The sequence below is a fragment of the Diceros bicornis genome, unplaced genomic scaffold (genome assembly GCF_020826845.1).
Source record: "Diceros bicornis minor isolate mBicDic1 unplaced genomic scaffold, mDicBic1.mat.cur scaffold_67_ctg1, whole genome shotgun sequence".
Taxonomy (NCBI): domain Eukaryota; kingdom Metazoa; phylum Chordata; class Mammalia; order Perissodactyla; family Rhinocerotidae; genus Diceros; species Diceros bicornis.
Genome location: NW_026691553.1, coordinates 1,860,233 through 1,886,420, shown reverse-complemented (window position 1 = coordinate 1,886,420; position 26,188 = coordinate 1,860,233). Strand labels below are relative to the sequence as shown.

General features: G+C 52.9%; 1 protein-coding gene across 3 annotated transcripts in view; it reads left to right on the top strand.

The window, feature by feature from the left end:
- Positions 1 to 26,188, top strand: part of GNG7 (G protein subunit gamma 7) — a 132,545-nt gene that overhangs the window by 14,219 nt on the left and 92,138 nt on the right. For all 3 annotated transcript variants that reach the window (XM_058537660.1, XM_058537658.1, XM_058537659.1), the window contains exon 2: positions 22,742 to 22,799. The gene's annotated coding sequence lies outside the window, so the exon portion shown is untranslated. The remainder of the gene's footprint in view (positions 1 to 22,741; positions 22,800 to 26,188) is intronic.

The following is a 26,188-nucleotide window of genomic DNA, read 5'->3' as shown; positions in this document are numbered from 1 at the left end:
GTGGCCCCTGCGCGAGCCCGCCCACCCGGGGAGGCGTCTCCCAGCACGGTCCATCTTTCTCCCTCCCCGCCGGGGTCTCGCGCCTGTTTGCCCTGGCCGAGAATGCCCTCCATTCTGTCTCTGACAAACTCCTTGCTGGCTCTCTGCCCGCCCCTCTGATGGCCACCCCTTCATCTCCCCTGCTTCCACCTGCCCTCATGCCCAGTGTTTTCCGGACGTCGCCCACCTGCCAGACCGTCAGCCACCTCTGCTCTGCCGTCGCGGGGGGACCTTGCCCAGCTTCTTTAGCCAGAGTCTCAGTTTCTGTGGGTTTGTTTGTTTTATCTAGAAAAGATACTCCTACCTCAAGGGCGGTTGAGAAGACCACACAGAATGTATGCACAGTAGCTGGGGTTAAATGTGCAGAAAAAATTGGCTTTCTTGTTCAGATAAAAGCATGGAGGAGGGAAAAAGTATAAGCACGCCGTGTAGACAGAGTGATGCACCCCAAAGACGTCCCCGTCCTGGTCCCCGAGACTGAGGATGTGTCACCTCACACGGCACAGGGGACTTTGCAGGTGGATTAAGTCTAGGCCCCTGAGATGGGGGTGACCCTGGATTCCCGGGGGGCCCAGGGTCACCACAGGGTCCTCATCAGAGGGAGGAGGAGGGTCAGAGGCAGAGAGAGACGGGAGACGCTGTGCTGCGGGCTGTGCAGACGGAGGACGGGGCCCCGAGCCCAGGACGTGGCCTCTAGAAGCTGGAAAAGGCGGGAGACGGTTCTCCCTGGAGCCTCCGGGAGGACAGCCCTGCCCACACCCGGATTCAGGACTTCTGACCCCAGAAAGTGAGATGATACATGTGTGTGGCTTGAAGCCACTCAGTTTGTGTAATTTGTTACAGCCGCTGCAGGACGCTCGTACAGTTTAGGAAACTACATCACAGATCAAGGTCTGTGTCCTCCCAGCTGGGCTGGGCTGGCCCATTAGAGCTGGTGGAGTTTCCAGTGACACACTGCACCGTGTCCCCCGGCTGAGCCCCCGATGCGGGATTCTCACCTCATGCCTCTCGGGCGACTTTCCATTATAGTTGCATCAGCCACGTTTCTTTCAGGGGGTTCTTATCCCATCAGCCCAAGGTTGAATCTTCCAGAATGCGCTAGAATGTGTGTTCTGAGGCTAATTCGACACCTTCCCTCCCCCAGGGCTGCAACTCCATCTTTCTCCCCCTCCCCCTCCTGCCCCAGGTCAAGGTGCCGGTGACTTGCTGGTCACTCTTGTCTTGCTTTTAACACTGTGTGTGGTGATTCCCACCCAGGGCAGCATTGACCCCAAGAACAACCCCCCAAGGGGCCCCTCTGAGCGTCTTTCTTCAGCTCAGGAAACCGAGGCTCAGACGGGGGAGCCGAGCCAAGAGGGACCCCAGACCTGGGCTCTTTGTAAGAGACAAAGCTACTGACCGCGGTGCCCGGACTTTGCACACATTTTTTGTCCTGGTGACAGAACTGGCCACCCTTCCTTCTGGCCGTGGAATTGAGGATCCGAGGCTGGCTCTGGGGCACCTGCCTCCTAGGATTACAAACTAGTGGTCTCATGTGAAAAGATGCTCAGCGTCTTTAGTCCTCAGAGAAATGCAAATCAAAACCCCAGTGAGACACCGCTTTACATCCGCCAGGACGGCTGGAATCAGAAAGACAGACAGTAACAAGTGTCGGCAAGGCTGTGGGGAAACTAGAACCGTCGTGCGTGGCTGGTGGGAATGGAAATGGTGCAGCCGCGGTGGAAAACAGTCTGGCGGTTCCTTAAAAGGTTAAACGTGGAGTTTGCATATGACCCAGCAATTCCACTCCTAGGGGTCCACCCAAAAGAAATGAAAATATACGTCCACACAAAAACCTGTACACGCATGTTCATAGCAGCACAATTCACAGCAGCCAAAATGTGGGAACAGCCCAAATAACCATCAACAGAGGAACAGATAAACACAATGTGTCCATCCACACACTGGAATATGACGCAGCCATGAAAAGGAGTGAGGCCCTGACACAGCCACACCATGGATGGACTCTGAACACATGACGCTCAGTGAGAACCAGACACAAAAGGCCACGTGGTGTGTGATTCTATTGATGTGAAATGTCCAGAACAGGCACATCCACAGACAGAACGTGGGCTCATGGTTGTCAGGGGCTGGAGAAGGGGACGCGGAGTGACTGCTAATGGGGACGGGGCTTCTTTTGGGGGGACGGAATGTTCTGGAACTAGATAGAGGTTATGGTTGCACAACATAATGAGTATCTTAAATGCCATTGACTTGTACACTTTAAAGTGGTTAAAATCATAAACTTTATATTATATGTATTTTACCAGAAAAAGCATCTGTTGGTCTAAGTGGTCACATTTCAGGGCATGAGACCGTTGAGAGTCCTTAGTGGGAGGACAGCCCTGTTTTTCTCCCTGCGAGCCTCTCCCCTTCCTCCTCCTTAGCTCAAGCCCAGCGAATCGGTGATCTCTGTCACGTTCTCATTTTGAGGCGCGCGTCCTTGTGAGTCTGGCACAAGGGCGTGAATTCCTCTGCGTCTGGGGCTGCTGAGCAGTCACACCTTTGATTTAGGTCTGGCCAGCCCCCGGCCTTAACTGGCCATGCGTGTAACTTAGGTTCAGAAGGGAGGAAGGTGCTCCCGGGTCCCCGGGAGAAAGCAGTGAGTAAGGTGAAGATGTGGGGGTAGTTGAACGTTCTGTCCTCCTTTGAGGAAGAGGAATCCAGGAGTAAGATATGTAAGAGGTAAAAGGTTGGGAATTATGGAACTTTCTGGAACCTTCTGGAATGTAGAGGGCATTACAGCATATGGAGGCTTCGAGGTTGGAATTCTTTTCTTAGCCACTGGATGACTTTCTCCCTGTGTGATTTCGGGCAAAACATTGAACTTCTCTGTTTCTGCGTCCATGTGGGCAAAATGGGATAGGAATCACGGCACGGGATCATCCTAAGGGTTGAGGCGGCGTGCGAGGCAGTGACCTGGGTGGAGGCGGACAGGTGATCACTGTGGTTGCTGTAATCACTGTTAATATGATTATTGATCTTCTATTATAGCTCACATTAGTATTATACGTTAATATTAATATTATTGTCCCTCCACTGCGGCCACAGGCATGGACCAAAGTGAGGAAGAGATAGGCCTGTTGTTGGTGACAAGGGCCGCGTGCGGGAAAAGGATTCGGTCGCAGGAGGGTGTAGACCTGACATCGAAGGCCACTCCTGGCCCCGGGAGCTGAGGCTTTTAGGGATGAGGCCAGACAGAGTTGGAGGTGAAGTCGGGAGGGAGCTGCCCGCCGCTCGGGCTCCGCTGGGCTAGACCCCTCATCTGACCCCTCGCCTGTGTTGCAGATGGGGAAACTGAGGCACGTGCATCTCATCCCCTGTCCCAGGTCGGGCCCCAAGTGGGAGCAGAGTAAAGACTCGGTCTTGGTCTGTTGGCTGCTCTGCCTCCACAAGGTTGACTGTCCAGTGAGCTGAGCGAGACCCAGTGGAGGAGGACGCGGAAAGACAACCCGCCCGGTGGCAACCATGTCATCCCCGGGGGTCACATTCCATGGCGTCTCTTTGTCAGTGTTTCCACTCCACACCCCAGCCCTGCAGCGGACAGTGTGTGCCCGAGACACAAGTGGCCAAAGCCACACCCGCCTCGGGGCCACCTGCCTCTGTCACCACACATCCATCTCCCGCGTGTGTCTTGCTGTGACCGTGTCAGCTGCGGTCGACCCCCCTTCTGCTCAGGGCCAAAGGGACCGGACCCTGGTCAGCCGTTTTCCGAAGGCTGCAGACCCTGCTACTAACACCCCTACAGAGGCCCTGATGGTCAGACACAGGCGGCCAAGGAATTAGAAATTTCTGGATGGGGCAAGAGGGGCCCGTGGCGTCACGGTGACGGATTGTCCTTTGAGCCAAAGGGACATTTGCACTCGTCTTTGTAGAAGGATGGCAGGGCACAGGGCCACTGTAGGTTCTGCAGAGGGTGACGTCCGGTTCCCCCACTCTGCCCGGGGAGCGGGCCGGCAGGGCTGGGAGAGTCATCTGTGTGTCCCAGGGCTGTCCCTCTGCCCCTGCAGTCGGGGTAACTCTGTGACCCAAACACGGAGGCTGTGGAGGGCTGAGGGCTGGCCCCACATCAGGAGCCATGCATTCTCGGAGTACCCGCTCTGTGCCAGACCCCAGTGTGGACACCGAAGTTGTTGATTTAGCCCTTAAACCAGGGCGGCCCCAGGAATGATCCAGCCCCAAGTACCCACAGTGCCGAGGGGGAGAGACCCACCATTAATTATTTGGAAAAAAAAATTGATTTAATCTCTGCTCACAGTAGACACCAGGATAAATCCCTCACGGTCAGACAGCGGTGCCGAGGGGAAGACATTAAGCTTAAACATTTGAGGTGGACGTCAGTGGTCCCGTTTTAAAGCAACCGGAGAGCTGAGCAGTGGTGAGACCTGCCCCAGGTCATAGAGTAGTGCATGGTAACGCCAGGTGTCAATCAAAAACGAGTCCACGGCAAAGCCCTTTCCAGCTCCCCCCCCACCCCGGGCCTCCCTCCATCTGTTTCCTCTCCTGTAAAATGGGGAAATAATACAACCCAGCTCAAAGTTATGGTGGTGACGAAGTGAGTTAATTGCAAGTCTGTGCATGCTATTTTCTGGACACTGGGTTCTCATCAGCGTGATTATCTTGGAGGCAGAGTCCCCACCGTCTGCATTTCTGATCCTTCACACTACACCTTCTCCTCCAGACTCATTTCCTATAAGGCAGGGTCTCCCCCAGCACTGCTGACGTCAGGGCTGGGTCAGTCTCTGTGCAGCCGTCCTGGGCGCTGTGGGGGTTTGAGCAGCCTCCCCGGCCCCCATCCACTGGATGCCAGGAGCACCCCCAGTGTGACAACCACAGATGTCCCAGTGTCCCCTGGGGGCAGAATCGCCCCCGGTTGTATGTAAAATGATCACAGCCACAGAGAAGTGTGTGGAGGGCTCACCTGCCCTGTGACGTCCGGTTCACATAGAGTGAAACTCGATGCTCGCACAGAGCTCAGACCACTTGAGCTGTTTCATCTCCAGACGACGTTCCCAAATCCTCTTCCCTAGAAAAATTCTTGGTAGCACATACGGAAATATAATTAAGCAGCCGTTTTTCCTCTGTGGTGATGACACGGATTTGAAACTGTAATAAAGACGGACGGGTCCCTTTAGACCTGAGGGCCAGACCGGGCAGGGTCTCCCCCCAGCACTGCGGACATGGGGGCCGGGTCCTTCTCTGTGGGGCCGTCCTGGGCACTGTGGGGGGTTGAGCAGCATCCCTGGCCCCACCCACTTGATGCCAGGAGCACCCCCAGTGTGACAGCCACAGATGTCCCCAGACATCGCCCAGTGCCCCCAGAGGGCAGAACTGTCTCTCTTCCCCTGTTGAGAACTCGCATGCAAGGAATATACGTTTTCATGCGTCTTTCTTTGTACCCTGTCGGACCCTGGGGAAATGTCGCCCAGCGGTTCTTTGTGTAGGTCCACACGTGAACAAATTGAGGTCATGGCTGTCCTCAGGGGAGAGGCCACACAATCTGAGATTTCCAGTCCCTCACCAGCCTGCTTCGGTGAATAATGTCCCCTGCGTCTTGACCTCTGAGCCACTTCTCCTTCTCCTCTCTGGTTGGCATTTCTTGGTCTTCGCGGTGACGGGTTTTCAGCAGATAACACTGAACTCGGCCCTGGCACTCCCGCTTCGCGTGTTCCCTAAGCCTGGATTTTCATAAAAGCCGGACTCCCGTTTCCTGTGATGTTCGGGGGTTTAATTCTCCCTCCGGCCAAGAGACCCCTTAGTTTCCGCCGTGTATCCGTCTCCAAGAACGTGATCTGCTGGGTCTCCTTTAGGAACATGTCCAACTGTGGGGCGGTTGGCGCGGTTGGAGATCTGTTTGAAGAAAAGAAACAGTTTGCAGCCCCGTAGCATTTCCCATGTGTTGAAACATGAGCGGTCCCAAGCATATAAAAATCTGGTTTTTCATCTATTCTAGTCTCAGCCAGAGGGGGAGGCGTTCTAACAGTTCTGTTTCAAGGAAAGGAGTGTGATATATATATAACGAAGAGCATTGTTTTCTGAATCGGTTTTTCTGTTTGGGGAGACGCAACAGCACAGCTTTCAAACCCGGTCACGTTAAAAAAAAAAAGCCCTGATATAGTGTATGCTGTTGAATGCGGAAATCTGAGTTATGAGCGTCAGTTGAGGATATATCTGTTTTCTTCCACACCCCCAGATCTCCCATCGGAGCTGGTGTCCTCTCCATTTTCAGTCACCCTGGGAGACTGTACGTCTTATGATGCTGCTGTTGTGATGGCCTTCAAGAGGGGCTGCACTGCTCTTGTATATTTCAAACACACAAATTTGTATGTTTCAAATGCATTTCAGATTTTTATCTTTGGAGGGTAGATTTCAATTTGAGGAACAGCCTCTATGAGTCCGCTAATGCCACGTAACAAGTCGTCGCACTTAGTGGCTCGAAATGACGCACGATTATGGTCTCCCAGTTTCCTCGGGTCAGGAATCCAGGTGCGACTCAGCTGGTCGTCGTCTTCTGCTCATGGTCTCTCAGGCTGCGATCAAGTTGTCTGTCTGGGCCGCAGTCTCGTCTCTACTGGGGAAGGATTGACTTCCAAGCTCACTCCTGTGGCTATTGGCGTGGCTTTGTTTCTCGTTGGCTGTTGGCACTTGAGGTTTTTTTGGCTGTTGGCTGGTGGACCTCCCCAGCGTGGAAGCCAGAATCATCACAGCAGCAAAGGGGAGAGTCGGCTAGCAAGACGGGAGTTACATCCTCACGTAAGATAATCATGGAAGTGATATCCCATCGCTCTGCCGTATTCTTGTGGTTGAAGCAAGTCACAGGTCCCATCCACACTCAGGGGGAGGTGACGGCACAAGACATGAGTACCCGGAGTTGAGGATGCTGAGGGACCATCTTAGAGTACCTTCCACCCAGCCAAGGTCGTTCAGTGGAGGATAAGGTGGGTGCTCAATGGGATCAGGGTCCATTTTGGTCGAAAGGGAGGTATTATTATTGCTAAATCACAGGGCTGTATTTCTTGGGTATAAGATTTTACCCTGTCTCTGAAGGTGATTTCCGAGGATGCATACAGAAACGTCACAAGGTGGCATATTGCTTTGAAAGGTGGACCTGCGGAGGGAAGGGTGTCTACTTAATTCTGTCGTGTTGGTGAATCACTCAGCTTGGATCACCACGTGTGTTAATGGAGAATTAGAGCCCAGCCTGTGCCTGTTTGGAGGGGAACTTAAGAGGGAGTGAGAGGGAAGGAGGCGTGCTCCGAGTAGTCCCGGATTTGGAGTCTTTCAGGTGTGGGTCGCTTCCGGGCTGTGCCATTCACCAGCTGTATGACTTCTGCAAGTCGCTTAACCTCTCTGAACCTCCATCTTCTCATTAGCAAAATGGAGATGTTAAACCTTAGCTTGCAAGCTTGTTTTGAGGATCAAGGATAACGTACAGAAAGTGTAATAAATGCAACGTGGTATTCTGGATGGGATCCCGGAGCAGAAAAGGACCGTTAGTGGAAAAACTAGTGCAGTCTGAATAAGCTTTGGAGTTTCGTTAATAGTAACACAGCAACGTTGATGTCTTAGTCGTGACAAATGCACCCTGGTTATGTGAATTGTCAACATTAGGGGAAGTCGGGTGAGGGATGTACAGATGCTGTTTGTACTCTGTTTGCAACTCTTCTGCAAATCTAAAATTATTCCAAAGTAAAACGTTTGTTAAAAAAACAAGAAGATGCTATTCTTCACCTTTAAAATAGGTGAAGATTAATAAAAGATAATACTAGTGTTGATGAGGATGTGGACAGAAGGATAGTAGAAAATGGCATAATCTTTCTCAACGATAATTTGGTAGTATGTTTTCAAGAACCTTAAAAATATTTAATGCTCTCTGATCCCATAATACCATCTCTAAAAATGTATACTAAAGAAGTAATTAGAGATAGGTATAGGGCCGGCCCCGTGGCTTAGCAGTTAAGTGCGTGCGCTCCGCTGCTGGCGGCCCGGGTTTGGATCCCGGGCGCGCACCGACGCACCGCTTCTCCGGCCATGCTGAGGCCGCGTCCCACATACAGCAACTAGAAGGATGTGCAACTATGACACACAACTATCTACTGGGGCTCTGGGGAGAAAATAAATAAATACAATTAAAAAATAAATAAATAAATAAAGCACAGGTTGGGCTGTGCGCTTGAATTAAAATCTGCCCTCATGTTGCCCGTGGGAGTGTCCATAGCTGCCACTTTGTGTGATTTCATAACTTGAGTACCATCCCCTGTGCCCAACTGTGGTTGGCTTTCTGTTTTACCTATTGGTCTGCATTGATGATTGCCTTTGTTTTTCTGTCTTAATCATGAGGCTTTCCCATTTCTCTGCCTCCCTTCCCTGGGGAAGTCATCTTTAATGCTTCACTTCTTCAGTGGTCATTTCTTCAAATTGTCTTTTCCATACATCTGGGTTTCTAGCCTAGGCGCTATTGACATTTTGGGCTAGATAATTCCTCAATATCGTCAAATCCCCAGTTAGTAGGACTAAATTTTGAATTATCAAAGTACTATGCTCCTGGTAAATAAAATTCCAGGTTATATGTAAGGGTATAAAACAAAGAATAAGCCCCCCACCCCTCAGTCCTGCTCACCATTGTAACTGTTAATCCTTTTGGTGTTTCTTCTAGAATTTTTTTTTGCATGTACAAGTACAGTCCTTCATTGCTCAACAACGGGATTCATTCTGAAAAATGTGTCGTGAGGCGATTTCGTCATTGTGTGAACATCATAGAGTGTACTTACATAAACCTAGATGGTATAGCCTACTACACACCTAGGCCGTATAGTACTAGTCTTATGGGACCACCATTGTCTATGTGGCCAGTCGTTGACGACCTTATGTAGCACATGACTGTGCATATACAAATATAGCTTTTGAAGAAAAAAGAGTGGCTGGGACTAGTCAGTGTGCTGGTCTGCAATTCTTGGTACTTAGCAATGTCTTGGATCTCTTTCAATCTTAGTATGTACAGGTCTGGCTGTGTGATAAGATATTCGTCCTTCCTTGTTAATCAGGGCTTCTCCACCTCGGCAGTATGGACACTGGGGCTGAGTCACTCTCTGTGGGGCCGTCCTGGGCGCTGTGGGGTGTGGAGCAGCATCCCTGGCCCCACCCACTTGATGCCAGGAGCACCCCCAGTGTGACAACCACAGACGTCCCCAGACGTCACCCACTGTCCCCAGGTGGGAACACTGAGTTACACCAGATCACTCCCTTCATGAGCTTTGGGGTTAAACCTGAGTTTGAATTCGCCTTTTCCTATTACTAGCTTTGGGCAATGTTTTATGTTTCGTTTAGCTTTCTTTTTTTGTCGTTAAACAGCTTTTTTCCCTATCTGAAATAGAAAGGGAGTGGTTCCCAACGTTGCAGCCATATTCACGTGAAGTAAAATGGCATCAAGATCCTTAGGGCCCCAGCTCAGAGCCGGGCAGGCAGTGGTCACGATTTCCGCTCAGGAGTGGTGTCCCCAGGCGTGGCTCTGTGGCCCTCCTTGGCTTGGAAGCTCATGGGAGGCCGGGGACCTCTGTACCCCTCGGTACCGTGGAGGGCTGGGTCCCGGGCCTCCCTGGGGGCTCCTGCCTTCTCCTCGACGTGGGTCTGGTGGGTCATGGACTAAATCCTGTCCACACGCCCCGGAGCTTGACCTCAGTGGTTTTTTAATTTCTAAAAAAACTATCATGGGGGGTCAGCCCTGTGGCCTAGTGGTTAAGCTCACACACTCCCCTTCGGCAGCCCGGGTTCAGTTCCTGGGTGGGGACCTACACCACTTGTCAGCAGCCATGCTGTGGTGGTGACCCACATACAAAATAGAGGAAGACTGGCACAGACGTTAGCTCAGGGCCAATGTTCCTCAGCAGAAAAAAAACAAAAACAAAAAAACACATGGCTATGTATTTATATTTATTTGGCGGTCATTTCTGAGAACAAGCCCATTGAGTTTGGAACACTAATCAAGACTTTTTTTTTTTTTTTTTTTTTTTTGTGAGGAGATCAGCCCTGTGCTAACATCTGCCAATCCTCCTCTTTTTTTTCTTTTGCTGAGGAAGACTGGCCCTGGGCTAACATCCATGCCCATCTTCCTCCACTTTATATGGGACGCCGCCACAGCATGGCTTGCCAAGCAGTGTGTTGGTGCACGCCCGGGTTCCAAACTGGTGAACCCCGGGCCGCTGCAGCAGAGTGCGTGCACTTAACCGCTTGCGCCACCGGGCCGGCCCCCTAATCGAGACTTTTTACCAGCAAATCATAAGGAAATTGTGATCATCCTGCAGTGTGTTATGGCAAAATACCTAGTGTATAGTTTGCAAGCTTTTCTTTAAAATGAGCTTTTTATCTTGAAGCAGTTTTGGGTTTACAGAAAATTTGCAAATACAGTGCAGAGAGTTCCCATGTACCCCACCCCCACTTTCCCCTGTTGTTAACACCTTGCATTGGTGTGGGACCTTTGTCACAGTTATTGACCCAATATTGATACGTTATGATTAACTAAAGGCCACACTCTATATAGATTTTCCTAGTTTCCCCCTAATGTCCCCTCTCTGTCCCAGGACCCCACGTGACATTGAGTTGTCACATCTCCGTAGGCTGCTCTGGGCTGGGACGTTTCTCAGACTCTCCTAGATTTTGACACCCTTGGCGGGTTTGAGGAGGACCAGGCGGGTGTCCTGCAGAACATCCGCCAGGCTGGGTTTCTCTGGTATTTTCTTGTGATCGGACCGGGGTTACGGGTTTGGGGAAGAACACGCAGAGGTGAGGTGTCCTTCACGTCACACTGCCCCAGGGGCACGAGCTGTTCAGGGTTGACCTTGATCCCCCGGCTGAGGCAGAACCCAGTGGTTTTAAACTTTGAATTCTTGCCAACGTTTAAGAATCAGGAGATTTTACAGTAAAAACCCTCCCAGCTTCTCGGGATAATTGGAAGAGTGGATGACATCGGGGCCACGTCCCCTGTGGTGGCAGAGCTGGGGCCGCGAGCAGTGTCCCCTTCTAAGGAGCCAGGTGTCATCTCTCCAGGGCCCCACCGTGCTGTCACCTGCCTGCCCTGGGGCCCACCTCAAACTCGTGACCCCGGGACGGGCACGGAGCTCAGCGTCCCCTCCTTGGCCCTCGAGGGGGAGTGTTCCCTTGCATAGCTCGTTCCCAGCACAAAGTCCCTGGGGAGGTGTCTGTAAATCAGAAGCGCATGTTAGAATGCAGGGGAGCGAAAGGTATGGAGCCCTTTATGGTTGGTGTGAAGGACACGGCTAGCCAATCCCGGCCATACGAGGCTCAGAGCCACGGGCGTCCAGGGTTAACTGGGGGGCGGCCCTCGGCCTTGCTCCCTCCAGACCATCATTCCACTGGGCCGGCCAGGAAAGTCCCCACGAAGCAGGCGACCCTAGGGCCAGGGCTTGGAGGGAAGAGTCAGATGGACAAGGAGGGAAGCGGGTGTCCCAGCTCAGGGGCCAGCCCATGGTGGGGTCAGGAGAGCCGGGGCGTAGAGTGAGGTCGGGAGAGCAGGAGGCAAGGCCGAAGAGGTGGTGCTGAGGGTTGAGCTGTGTCCTCCCAAGAGATATAGTCAAGTCCTAACCCTCCAGTACCCAAGTGTGAGACCTTCGGAATTGGGGTCTTTGCAGATGTAATTGGTTAAAATGAGTCACGCTGGATTAGGGTGGGCCCTCAGTCCAATGACTGGTATCCTTATAAGAAGGGCATGTGAAGACACAGACACACGGGGAGACGACCATGTGACAACAGAGACAGAGATCAGAGTGATGCTTCTACAAGCCAAGGGCTTCCAGAGACCCCCAGAAGCTGGGAGAGACAGGGAACAGACCCTCCCTCCCAGCCTCAGAAGGAACCAGCCCCGCCGACACCTTGATCTCGGACTTCCGGCCTCCAGAACTGGGAGAGGATGGTTTCCTGTGGTTTTGAGCCGCCCGTCCATGGTCGTTTGTTACGGCCGCCCCAGGAAGTGAATGCAGTTGGTGAGGGTCGGATGGCGAAGTAAGCAAGTTTCGGAGAACAAAAACAGAACACTCAGCAAACCACATATTTGGAACGTATTTGGAACTGTCAGGCGCGTAACGTGCAGAGGTGTCCGGATATTGCCTGGGCCTGAGTTTCGGTTTCTTTGCCCCACTCAGCCTCCGTGGTTCAGTCTCTGAGTGCCGGGGCGAGTCCAGCGCTGACCACCAGGGAGTTACTTTTATGGAGCCAGTAGTTTCCATTTTTGCCACTGGGCAAAGTCTGGGGACATCTGTGGTTGTCACACTGGGGGTGCTCCTGGCATCGAGTGGGTGGGGCCAGGGATGCTGCTCAACCCCCCACAGTGCCCAGGACGGCCCCACAGAGAGTGACCTGGCCCTGATGTCAGCACTGCCGGAGGTGAGAGGCAGAAAGCGTGGACTAAGGTGACTTTCAGATTGGAGAACGTTCTGTGGGTCTCAGCCCCAGGACGCCGAGCTGCGCCCAGGACGCGGGGCCCGGGAAGATGAGCGGGTGTGGAGCGCCCTCCTCGCTCAGCATGTTTCCCTCCGGAGGCGGCAGGGCTCTGCACCTGACTCTGCAAGGTGAACGTGGTGCTGAGAGCCGCAGCTCAGAGCAGCAGCCTCCGCTCCGTCCCACGTAGAGCGGGGTCACGGTGACAGCGCAGCCTAAGCAGCCGGGCCTCCAATGCAGGTGGGCCGGTGTGCTGCCAGCCGCCGTGCACTCCAGCAGCGGCCGCACACCTCCGATGACATGCGCCTCCTGGGAGCCGGACGGGGCGGGGCGGGTGGTTGGGGAAGGAGCAGACCCCCACCTGGCTGAGCAGGGGAACCCAGATGGGCCTCCTTGGCCAGAACCAGGCCGGACTCATTTCACTCCCAGGGAGGCTGCCTCTGTTGTCTTCGTTCCTTCAACAAAATATTCACTGAGCACTCAGACTGAGAGTCTGAAAAGAAAACCCTGCAGAGCCTTGAGGGGGTGATGTAGGATTCTCTCTATAAGCAGTCAACAAACCTTTTCTGTAAAGGGCCAAGGAGTAAATATTTTCGGCGTTGCAGGCCGGGTGGTCTCTGTGGCAGCTACTCGACTCTGCCTTTGTGAGCACGGAAGTGCCACAGATGGTGTATAAGTGAATGGACGTGGCTGTGTTTCAATAAAACTTTACTTACAAACACAAGTGGCGGGCCAGATTTGGCCTCTGGGCTCTGATGGATCAGCATCGCCTGACTCGTCTGCAATGCAGAGGCCTCTTACTAAAAGCGATATTCAACACTCGTGTGGTTGTCACACTGGGGGTGCTCCTGGCATCGAGTGGGTGGGGGCCAGGGATGCTGCCCAACACCCCACAGCGCCCAGGACGGCCCCCCACAGAGGATGATCTGGCCCTGAATGTCTATAGGGCCGAGGAGGAGAGCCCTGGTGTAGATGAGAATGTCTAATAAGTCATCTTGCAAAGACCAGGTTGCCACGTACTGTTCGTCGTCTTCTTTGGACCACACTTCACTCTTCTTTTTTAGAACTCTCCGTCCATAAGTGCTGCACACCCAGCAGGCATTGACTGAGCACTGCCTGGGCGCCACGGCCTCCTGAGTGAATGCACCATGTTGCCCGCATCTGCCTGCAATGTTCCAGAGGCCTCCTCCAGCAGCAGCCCCTGTGTCGGGTCCACACGGCTGACGCAGGAACCACTCAGCCCCGATTTTTCTCCCCCTCCTCATTCCTTTCATGAAAGCAAACTTCCCTGCCGATTAGCATATCCTGTTTTTAGCATCCCTTCCTTTTGTCGGCTTTATATAACCATCTCATTATTAGATGCTGTCACGGGAACTTCATGTTCCCTCGATCACATTTTAAAGCGTCCGCCAGCACAAGTAGCTAATTGCCTGTCTTTGTTCCCTTTTCTTTTTTTGTGAAAAAAAACTTTCATTTTAGAATAGTTTTAGATTCCCAGGAAAATTGGGAAGACAGTACAGAGAGTTCCCGCATACCCCACACCCGATTCCCACTATTGTGAACATCTCACCTCTGTCTGGTACGTTAGTCACAACGAAGAAACCGGTATTGATCTGTTCTTATGAACCAAAGTCCACACTTTACCCCTTTTCTCGCCCGGGACCCCATCCGGGACCCCACATGACATTCGTTTGTCATGTCTCCTTAGACCTCTCTGGGCTGTGGTGGCTTTTCAGACTTTCCGTACACAGAAGCCATTTCTCACTCGATGGATGGATTATTAGGGGACGTTACTGGTGGCAATTTTGCAGGTGATAAACTGTCTTATCTAGAATGATATGAAAATTTTGCTCATCAAATCTAGATTGTTTGGATACCCTTCGCAGCCAAGGTTTTCTAGCCAGGTGATAAAGAAGAGATATTTGCGAACAGAAGTCGGGTGATGGATTTTTCGAGGCGATGGGAAGGCACCAGCCCGCTTCTAAATTTCGAAGGAATGACGCCTCTGTGGTTGTGTTTTGTGTTGCGGGATGCTCTGAGATAATTTGGCGGGGTGATGGCGAGGGCAGCGTGGAGCTCTCCCGTATGACCTGGGACCTAATTTCAGGATGAAAGGTTGGAATGCTGGCTCTGCCGTGGTGCCTGGATATGAGCATTTGTGGCTAAAATAGTGCCATTTTCTCATAGACCGTCTTCCATCCCAGGGGTCTCAAACTGCAGCCCGAGGGCCGGATCCCGGCCACCTGCTTTTATAAATAAAGTTTTATTAGCACACGGCCACGCCCATTTGTCCACGACAGCCGAGTCGAATAGTAGCCAGAGACCCTCTGACTCACAAAGCCACAAATATTTACCATCTGACCCTTCGCAGAAACACTTTGCTGAACCCTGATCTTGCAAATAAAGCAGGGAATAGGTGTTCTAAATAATAAAGCACTTATATGCCATTGACAATATGTCAGGCACTGATTTAAGCATTTTGTAGATACTCACTGATTTAATCCAAAAGACAAACTCGCAAGGTAGGTGCTGCCGTCACCTGCATGTTACAGATTTGGAAACTGAGGCACAGAGGAGTCACGAGGCCGGGACAGACAGCCACCGTGCTGCCTCCCAGATGCAAGAATATATGTCCCCGCCCACCCCCGTTCATGGGACTCAGTGTAACTATTTTAATTTTGAGTGGAAAAAGAAATCCGTTTGTACACATTTTCTTTTTTTAGCTGTTGGAAATTGGTCCTCTTCCCACATCAGTTGCTCGTCCCTCCATATATTATAGTTCCAGGTGGCGGGGGCGCGATGATCACTGCCTAGCACAGTGGGGTGGTTCTGTCTTCCAGGGGACACTAGGCCATGTCTGGGGACATCTGTGGTTGTCACGACTGGGGGAGCCCCTGGCATCGAGAGGGTGGGGGCCAGGCATGCTGCTCAACCCCCCACAGCGCCCAGGATGCCCCCCATAGAGAATGACCCGGGTCTCATGTCCGCGGTGCCGAGGGGAGAGACCCTATGTTAATTATTTGGAAAAAAGTTGAGTCCGATCCTGCTTACGTTATATAGCAGAATAAATTCCGGATGGTCAGATGGTGTAGACCAGGGTGACCCCCCCCGCATGTCACCCAGAGGAGGGTGGGCAGCCTCTGAGGCACCAAGAGCAGAGATCTGAGGGCAGCAGCATTCTTTCCCTGCTCCTTGTCGGCTCCCAGAGACCTTTAACCCCTGGGGTCAAGCACCTGTGCCCTTTTGTCCTGTCTGACTAGGGCTGTGATGGCGCCCGTTTTGGGTCCGTCCCTGCAGAGCCTGGCTTTGGAGCAGCCGTGTCAACGCGCTGGGCCCCAGGCACCTCCCCATGAGTCCCGGAGCTTGGGCGGCCATCCTGGTCCCCAGGCTTCTCCTCCCCCTTCATTTGCAGTCAGAGCGCGTCAGGGTGACATATTTAGATGGTTGCCATGGTGATGAGGTGATGGCTGCAGCGGGTGCATAAAAGACAGTGCTGTGCTTCTATATCGAGCCTCCAGCAAGACAAGACGCTCCTGCCACACACTGTGGGGGTGTCGGTGTGGCACGGGAGGGGGCTCAGGCGTCCCAGGCCCACCCACTCGGTTCCCAGAGGAGGGAAATGCAGCCGGGCCAGGGGACATGTGCCTGTCCCCAAATGCTGGGTCCCGATGGTCCCTGCCTGTGAGGGACATCCTCATCTGGGGGTCCAAGGGGACACTGGGCCATGTCTGGGGCATCTGTGGTGGTCACAACTGGGGGTGCTCCTGGCATCGAGTGGGTGGGGTCAGGGATGCTGCTCAGTACCCTACGGTGCCCAGGACGGCCCCCCACAGAGAATGGCCCAGTGTCAGCGGTACTGAGGGGAGTTCTGGGTGGTTCTGGCTCAGAGTCTCTGAAGGGGTTGCAGAGCATGTCAGCTGGGGCTGCCTCCTCTGAAGGCTCGACTGGGGCCGGAGGGACCACTTCCAGGATGGCTCCCCTTGTGGCTGTTGGTGGAGGCCTCAGCTCCGTCTCCACACAGGCCTCTCCACAGCACCGCCTGAGCCTCCTCACAACATGGCGGCTGGATTCCCCCCACAGCAAGTGACCCCAGAGACACCGAGCAGAAGCCACCTGTCTTTTATGACTTAGTCTTGGAAGCGATGTGCTGTCACTTCCACCACGTTCTATCGGTCCCATGGGCCAACCCTGCTGCAGAGTGGGAGGAGACTGCACAGGGCATGGTTGTCAGGGTCGTTGGAGACTGGCTGCCACCGCAGGGAAACTTGTTTCTGAAAATCAGTCAAAATGGGAACATTAACTTATTTGCCCAATACCCCTAAAAAAAAAAAAACCTCACCTGCCATCATAAAGAAATGCGATATGTAGTGATGGATTTAGTGATGTCACCAAGAATTAGCAGTTGTCGGAGTTCTGAGCGCAGTCCATTCCCAGGGCATTCTGGGTAGAATTGCGATTTCTGGAACCATCCTTGGGATGCCTTTTTGTCCGTTTATTTCGGCTTCTTTCACGCTTCTCCCCACAAAGCTTTGATGACAGATACAGGGAGGGTGGATGAGAGAGATGTGTCCGTTTCCTCCTTTCCACAGGGTGTTGGAGCAGAAGGCGGCAAGGTCTCCAAGATGGGGGGGATTGAGTCTCCCGGACGGGCATGGCGGTAGGAACGGGTTGTGGGTCAGGCTGAATCACAGAGCCTGGTCAGTAACGGGGGAATGAGGAGGTTGTCTCCTGCTCGGCACCGTCTTGCAGAAATCAGCTCACCGCCCGCCAGAATATGCTTCCCATTGGTCTAATGGGATTTGGGAGTAATCCCACGGAGGGAGTGTGGGACTGATTCTATTAGGGTATTAGGGCTCTCTGATCCGCTCACGGAGCCGCCGAGGTCCCCGGCCTGGGGATGGCTCCAGTGCGGGTTAATCCAGGCCTGAGCAGTCAGGAGATTTTGATCCTCGTGGTACATGGTTAGGATGCTCACAGGGGCCTTGGGGAAAGGTCGGAAACCCATTTGGCCAAGACTGACTGGCTTCTCTCTGGGTCTCGTTCGTAACAGCTCGTCGAAGGAATAAGCTCGTAAAACGTGAGTGCTTACCATCATCTTGTCTACGATGGACACTTTCCTCCCTCTTTCTTTCTTTCTAAAATCAGAATTCTTGGTTCTTTTATTATTATTATTATTTTTGCTGGGAAAGATTCGCCCTGGGCTAACATCTGTTGCCAATCTTCCTCTCTTTTTTTTTTTTCCCCTCCCCAAAGTCCCAGTACATAGTTGTATATTCCAGCTGTAAGTCCTTCTAGTTCATCTGTGTGAGCCGCCGCCACCGCGTGGCTACTGACAGACGAGCAGTGTGGTTCCGCGCCCGGGAACCGAAGCCAGGCTGCTGAATCGGAGCACGCCAAACTTAACTAGGCCATCGGGGCTGGCTCAGAATTCTTGGTTCTTGACGTAACTCCTAATTTGTCTCTCCAGGGCCCTCTTTTAAGAGACGACTTTTTAGAGTAGTTTAAGGTTTAGAGAAAAATTGAGCAGAAAGTACAGAGGGTTCCCCTGGACCCCCTCTCCCCTGACACACACAGACACACGCACACACACACACTCTCCCCTTTTGCCGTCTTGCGTTCGTATGGCACATTTGTTACAATGGATGAGCCAGTATGGATGCATCCTGATGAACTGAAGTCCATAGTTGACATTGGGGTTCACTCTCCACCCCACCACTCCCCTGCCCCACAAGGGGACAGGGAACTCAGAGGTGGCAGCCGCTCATGACTCTCGTGCAGAGAGTCTTGTGCGGAATTGCAGATAGAAGCTTCAGGAAACTGTGGTGCATTTCCCCCCTCCCCATAGGGGACACTGGGCCACGTCTGGGGACGTCTGTGGTTGTCCACTGGGGGTGCTCCTGGCATCGAGTAGGTGGGGCCAGGGATGCTGCCCAACCCCCCACAGCGCCCAGCACAGCGCCCCCCACCCAGAGAGTGACCCAGCCCCGATGTCCACAACGCAGAGGGGCCCAGATCCTAAATTCTAGAGGGTGGGACAGTGGTGTTTGCACACAGCAGGCCTCAGCAGGTGTGTGTTGGTTGTGCAGACCCTTTGAAAAAGTCCCAGAAGCTCTGATCTAGTGAAGTGGGTCTCGACTTGCCTGCTTCCTTCCCAGACGTGACATCGTGTGGCAGTTGGGGCTGGTTCCTCCACTTCACTGGCGATGGGTTCTGAAGAGTCCAGAGCAAGCCGATTCCTTTCAGGCCGTCTTGCTTTGTCAAGGATCCACCCACCATCTCCCCTAGCATCTGACGTCACGGCCCTGATTTTGGCTGTTTCGAATCTCCAGGTTTGGGCGCTCAGGGCCCAGCCACCTGTGTCCCCGCTTGGCGACATTAGGCTGTCGGATCTCTGGAGTCCTTTCAGAGTTAGGAGAGAACTAGAAACCACCAGGACATCAACGGTGGAAGACCCTTGAGCGCTCTCGGGGTTTTTTTTGTGTGTGTGTGTGAGGAAGATCAGCCCTGAGCTAACATCCATGCTAATCCTCCTCTTTTTGCTGAGGAAGACCGGCTCTGAGCTAACATCTATTGCCAATCCTCCTCCTCCTTTTTTTTTTTTTTCCTCCAAAGCCCCAGTAGACAGCTGTATGTCATAGTTGCACAGCCTTCTAGTTGCTGTATGTGGGACGCGGCCTCAGCATGGCCGGAGAAGCGGCGCGTCAGCGCGCACCCGGATCCGAACCCAGGCCGCCAGTAGCGGAGCCCTCGCACTTAACCGCTAAGCCACGGGCCGGCCCAGCGCTCTCACTTTGAGATCCATGTTTGGTGACAGACGACACAGCTGAGAACAGGAGCCCGCATTATAGGGCCTGCCGCAGGCCCAGCCTACGAGGACCGTGCCCTTGCGCCTTTCCCCTAGGAAGGGACTGGGGTTCCCGGGTGTCATCCCACTTCACAGCCAAGGCTCCAGGTGGGAACGAGCCCAAAATCCCCCAGCTCTGTGGGGTTGGCCCCGTCTCCCGTGGATCCTTCTGGCTCTGCAGCCTGTTCCCTTAGCCCCAACCGGATCATGCAAATCCCAGGAATTATTGAGGACTTGCTGTGGGCCGGGCTCTGTGGAAGGTATTTGAACCGCAGTGGCAGACAAAACACGCGTGATTCCTCTTATTTGGGATCTCACCTCTCTCGGGGGAGACTCAACTTCTAACCACACAATGCTCATGGGCGCAGGGTCTCTCCGGGGCGTGACGACGGTGTCCTGGAATTAGATGGTGCAATGGTTGCACAGCCTTGTGAATATCCTAAAAGCCACTGCATTGGACACTTTTAAAGGGTGAATTTTATGATGTGTGAATTATATCTCAATTTGAAAAAAAAGAAAGAAAAAGAAAGCATGTGGGCAGGGTGGGGGTCAAGGTTGTAAGACGCGCTGCCCAGGACGGGAGTGAGCGTTAGTCCGTCCCACACGGCCGCCCCTGATCGCCGGCGTCGTGAGTTAGGTCTGTTTCCGCGCTTGGTTTATTTCTCCCTGCCAGCCCTTGTCACTTTCCACTTGTCACTTTCCACCGGGGGTTTTTGCTATTGGTGGCTGAGGTTCGTCCGCCCCGCCTCGTCGGCGGTGCCCAAGGGCAGGTCTGTGGGGTTGGCAGGCCTGGCTTCACGCGGCCCCCTCGCACCGGGGCTCTGCCGTCGCCGTCTTGAAATTTGTAATAATTTTTGAGCAGGCCGTCCCCCAGTGTCGTTTTGCTGCTGGCTCTGCAAATTCTGGAGCAGATCCCGCTGACGGGTCCCACCTCCTCCGTCCACTGCTGGCCCTTCGGGGGGTTGGGGTTCACTCTGATAAGGAAAGTGAAAGCCTGGTGTTTTTGTCCTGGTGAAGGTCACGGGGACAGGCAGGCGCCAGCTGGTGCCACTCGCAGCCTGCCGTCTCGTGGGCTGGGGACGGAGCTGCAGGCATGAGTTTTGCCAACCTTCCTCTCTGCTCCGGACCAAGCTGGTCTGGGACTGAGTGCAGCTGGGAGGGTCTGCAGTGGTCACCTCACTGCCCAAGCCCAACGCCGTGGACTCGAGGACAGCCAGCAGCTGACGTTAAAGGGCTGGGGACGGGGAGATTGCAGTTGGTAGATGTGGGGGCAGAGAGTGAGAAACCATCTTAAAAATGATTTATAAGACACCCGTGTTCCCAACAGCATGATTCACAACAGCCCAAAAGTGGAAGCAACCCAAATGTCCATCAGTAGTGAAGGTATAAACTTGTGGTCCATCCACACACTGGAATACGACGCAGCTATGAAAAGGAGTGAAGCCCTGACACAGCCACACCGTGGATGGACCTTGACCACACAATGCTCAGTGAGAGAACCAGACACAGAAGGACACATGGTGTGTGATTCCATTGATGTGAAATGTCCAGAACAGGCACATCCACAGACAGAACGTGGGTTCGTGGTTGTTAGGGGCTGGGGGAGGGGATGGGGAAGTGACTTCTGGGGACAGGGCTTCTTTTTGGGGTGATGGAATGTTCTGGAACTAGATAGGGGTGATGGTTACACCACATTGTGAATGTACTAAAAACCACTGAACTGCGCACTTTAAATAGTTGAATTGCGTGGCATGAGAATTACGTCTCAATCAGACTGGCTAAAAAGCTGATACAGAGTTTATCAGTCACTGTTTCCTGGTTTTGATAACGTCCCCCAGTTGTGTAAGGACCACTATTGAGGAGCTGGGTGAGGGGTGCACGGGACCCCTCTGTACTAGTTTTGCAACTTCTTGTGAGTCTTTAATTGATTCAAAAATAAAAAATTGAAGGATCATGTGCATGGACAGTCCCTATAAGATGAGGCAAGTCTTGGCCTCCAGGTCCGTGGGCATGTCCATCCGGCCCTTTCATCTCTCATCCCTGCTGTCCACTGCTGCCTGGCTGGGCCATCCCGGGCACCCCTCTCACCTCAGTGTCCCGGCAGCACGTGTCTTAAGTGGCAGGCCTGGTAGAGCAGACCCCGCTCAATTCTAGCAGCTCCAGGACCCTAAAGGGCGTCTGGAACATTCCTGAGGCAGGGGCACCACCTGCAGGTGACGATGGGAATTTCCGTTCTCCATCCTGGCATCCTTTACTGACAAGTTAGCCTGAATCCGGAGGAAGGGAACCGGCATTTAATATTTTTATTGAGGGTTTTTTTGCGTGTGTGTGTGAGGAAGATCAGCCCCGAGCTAACATCCGTGCTAATCCTCCTCTTTTTGCTGAGGAAGACCAGCTCTAAGCTAACATCTGCTGCCAATCCTCCTCCTTTTTTTCCCCCAAGCCCCAGTAGATAGTTGTATGTCTTAGCTGCACATCCTTCTAGTTGCTGTATGTGGGACGCGGCCTCAGCGTGGCCGGAGAAGCGATGCGTCGGTGCACGCCCGGGATCCAAACCTGGGCCGCCAGCAGCAGAGAGTGCGCACTTAACCGCTAAGCCACGGGGCCGGCCCTATTGAGTTATTTTTAAATAAACTTTTATCTTAGAATAATTTTAGATTTCCAGAAGAGTTTCAAAGATGGTACAGAGTTCCCGTCTGCCCCTCACCCGGTTTCCCCGAATGGTCACGTCTGCGGTAACCATGGAGAATTTGTGATGACAAGAGAAGGACACAGGCACATTTCTGTGCTCCCCACTCCTCTCTGTGTTCAGATTTCACCAGTTTTCCCTGAATGTCCCTTTTTCTGCCCCAGGACCGTGTCCAGAACCCCACAGTGCATTTAGCCCTCACGTCTTATTAGGCAAACTCGGGTGAGTCGGTCACCCTGGGGCATGGGGTTCACTCAGTCCCCTCCCCTTCCTCCCAGGGGAGCACAAGCCTCAAACGATGCAGACAGACATCTTTTATAAACTACAAAAGGTCATGTAAACACCCGATCCTTCTGCTCAATTTGGTTTTGGAACATGTGGAAATTTTACGGGATAGTGTTGTAAATCTCTAATAAATCTTTCTTTCTTGAAGAAGGAGAGAGAAATCTTTCTTTGAGAAGGCAAGCCGCCTTCTTAGATCTTAGCTCTCTGCGTTATGAGGCACCCCGCGTGTGCCGTCCCCAGAGTCTGGCAGAGGAGCCAAAAGGCAGGACGCCTGGGACGATTTTTACGGTTTTCTGAGCGGGAGCGCGTGACTCTTCCTCGATGCTGACGCCAGCCCTAACGCCCGCGTTTCTGTCCAGAGAATGCTCAACTCAAGTGTTACGTTTCCCTTCCAGGGAGTGGACGTTCGGTTCCTGAACCTCGGCGCTGAAGACGGCCAGGCCTCACGCACAGGTCGGTGTCACGGTGTTTTTCTTTTCTCCGAGTTTGTGGTCCACGCGGCCGTGAGGTTGGGCATTCTGAGCCGGGGGGAGAGCTGAGAGGTTGGTTGGCCGTCGAGCCGTGCACGCCTGAATCTTCCCAGCTCTGCTGCTTTCTGAGGGTTTGCCTCGTCCACCAGGGGAGGACGGCTCTGCTCTTGGGCTCCGATGGCCCAGGAAGCAGGGGTCGGGGGCTGGCGGGCGGGTCCTGATGCACCCCAGGACGGAGTCGGGGACGAGAGTGCGCCACCGTGCCACCTGCGTTGAGCCGTCTTAGCTTCCTCCTGGAGAGGCTTCATTAGGGAGCTTTGGTCCTTCACTCCATGTCCCGTGCACGTGGCAGGTGACCCGTCCCCGGCCATCGCCGACAGCAGAGCTAAGTCACTGGATAAATATGATGATATCTAAAACGTGTCGCCCGCCCTGGCAGGAGGGCAGATTGGCAAACACCACAGTGGATTCAGGAAGATTCTTTGTCAACAAGCAAGGAGCAAAGCGAAGGCTCAGATCCTGCTCTCTTAACTCCTGTTTGTTTATCTCTGGTCTTGTTCCCCGAAGGATCCTGAGTGGCTTTTATGACGTAGGAGGAGGAAATACATGAGGAGCATTAGAGCGTGCCACCGCCTCGCCGTTCACTTACTGTCACTCTCTGCATGTTTTCCTGCCCGGCGGGGAAGCCCCACTCCTTACTCCTCCTTTTTTCTTAAATCTCTTTGCTATTCTGATGGCGTTTTCCGTGTCATGCGGTCTTTAGAATGAACTTTCGACTTCTAACAAAAATTCTGATGGAACTTTGATCCCGGTTGTGTTTAACTTAATAAATTTGAGGGAGATTCGATGTCTTTGTAATGTTGGATATTCCATCCCGTGTGTGTGTAACAGAAAAAATGTCAGGAAAGAGGCAGACCCCAAAGACGACACATCAGGTGATTCCATGTAGATGAAATTTCTAGAAAAGGCAAGTCTGTAGGGAAAGAGAGGTGATTAGTGGTTGCCAGGGCTGGGGTGGGAATGGGAATTAGCTGTGAATGTGGACCAGGAATCTTAGGGGGTGAAGGAAGGGTCCAAAACTGTGTGGCAGGGTGGTCACACAACTTGATGAGCTTACTAAAGAATCTTTGCATTGTGCACTTCGTTGAATTTTATGGTGAGTAAAGTGCATCTCGGTAAAGTTAAAATATATATATTTTAGCCAAACTCAGGAGACGAGCTGTCCCCAAAGACAGAGAACAAAAGCTGAGATCCAAAAGTTGGTCTCCAACTGACTTGTTTATGCTCAGCCTGGGGCCAAAACAGATTTAAAACATGAACTTTGGTTCACAGAGTTGCCAACCAGAATGGGAGTTTGGCAAACTGCTGGTAGTCGGGTGGCGAGGTTGGGGCAGGGTGTACGTGTCTGCGCAGCGTGCGAGACGAGCGAGCCCCACTCATCCATTCTCTTCAGTGTCCGCGTCAGGCTGACTTCCCGTAAAAAGAAACTGAATGCAGACAAGTAAAGAGTAAAGGCGAAGTGACCCAAAATCCCCGCCAATGATGACCATTGCGGACGTCTTGGGGAGCGTCCTCCCCAAATCTCTCTGTGAATTCGTACACCAAGACACACTCATGATTTTAGATAAGTAGGATTTTCTCTTTAATGAGTTCATTCGCTTGATGGGCATCTTTCCTTACTGATGATGGAATCGGTAAACCCAGATCCCATCACCTTTCCTGATGCTGGTTTAACATTCCACGTTATAAGGGAATTATAATTTATTTCTTTTAAAATAATTTTATAATTGATTTAACTGGCCCTATTTGTGGACTTTTTGAGGGTGTTTCTTTTTCTTCCTTTCTTTTTTTTGTTTTGTTTTTTTCTTTTTGCTATGCTCTAGGATGAATTCCTTGTGGAAACTTTGTACACCCTTCATCCTTGGTTGGTTCTTGTTTGGGGTCAATTCCTCTACGTAGGTTCATGGGGTGTGTGTGTTTAAATCGGGGTGTTCTCATTTGCGTTTTGACATGCAGCCACCAAGACCCCCAGAAATGCACATTTCCCACTCCAGGCCTGTTTCCCACGCCCCCAACTACAGTTTTGACATCTTCCCGATCTGAGCAGCCGGGACGATGTCAGTCGCTTTGTTGGGGTCTCCTGAGTTATGCGTGGTGTCAGCCTTTTCTCGTGGGTGTCTCCTCTGCCAACGGCCTGGCTGCGTTCCCTGCTTTCCTTCCCCCCCGGGTCTCTCTCTCTCTCACTGGTTTGTTTGAACTCTGCGCATACCCTTGTTTGAACTTGGTCTGTTCTCTGTTGGGATGCCATCTGCGTCTGCCATGTACACGGCGACTCCGAGTGTGTCTGTCCCCTTCGCTTGTGGCTGGTTTTGCTGTAGGGGATTTTAAAAACGTTTCGCCCACGCCGGTGTTCTCCTTTGTGTTTTGTGTGGCCATCGTCCAAATTTCGAGATTATAAAGAACAATCCACCTGCATTTTGTTCAGATTGTTTATTTTACGCTTAATCTTTGAGCCGTCTGAAATCCGGCTGTGCTGGTGGTTCTCACCTGGGGATGAGTCTGACCCCCTGGCCCCACCCAGGGGACACTGGGTGACATCTGGGGATATCTGTGGTTGTCACACTGGGGGTGCTCCTGGTATCAAGTGGGTGGGGGCCTGTGATGCTGTTCAACGCCCCACAGCACCCAGGACGGCCCCACAGAGAGTGACCCGGCCCCGATGTCCCCACTGCCCAGGTGGACAGACCCTGTGGGAGAGAGAGGGCGTCATCGTTGAGCTGGCACACACCCCATGGGCAGGTCTTGCTGGAGTTCTCGGTTACAAAGTAGCCTACTGTCTCCTGTAGGAACTCCTTGAAGCGGGGAGTCTAGGCTCTGCCTGATTATTTTTAAATTTAATAGTCACTCGTCGAGCACATCCTGTTCGCCAGGTGTTAAGTGTCTGCAGGCGACCTCACGTCCAGGTCCCCAGCAGCGCTGGGGAGCAGCTTTGGTGCTCATCTGTGACGGACAGAGGACGAGATGACGTCCTTGCTCCCAGACGTGCAAGACTTGAACCAGGGTCTCCCATGGCTCGCGGCCGCCTGACCAGGAGAGCTGGAGTGTCACCGACTAGGGCCACCACCACTCATCCTGGTGACAGCCAGCGCTCTGACCCGCTGCTCTGAATTTCTGCAGATTCCGGGGCTCAAAGATGGCCAAGAGGTTGGGGCCTTTGCTCGTGGGGTGTCTGGAGCTGGGGGTGCGGCGCAGGGAAGTTCACCAGAGTGCTGCAGTTCCCCGTGGCGGCCACTAGGGGGCGGAGAAGGTCCATGGGATCTCCAGCAGGGCCAGGCCGTGAGTCAGGTAGGGGTGGCCATGCAGGTGGGTGCA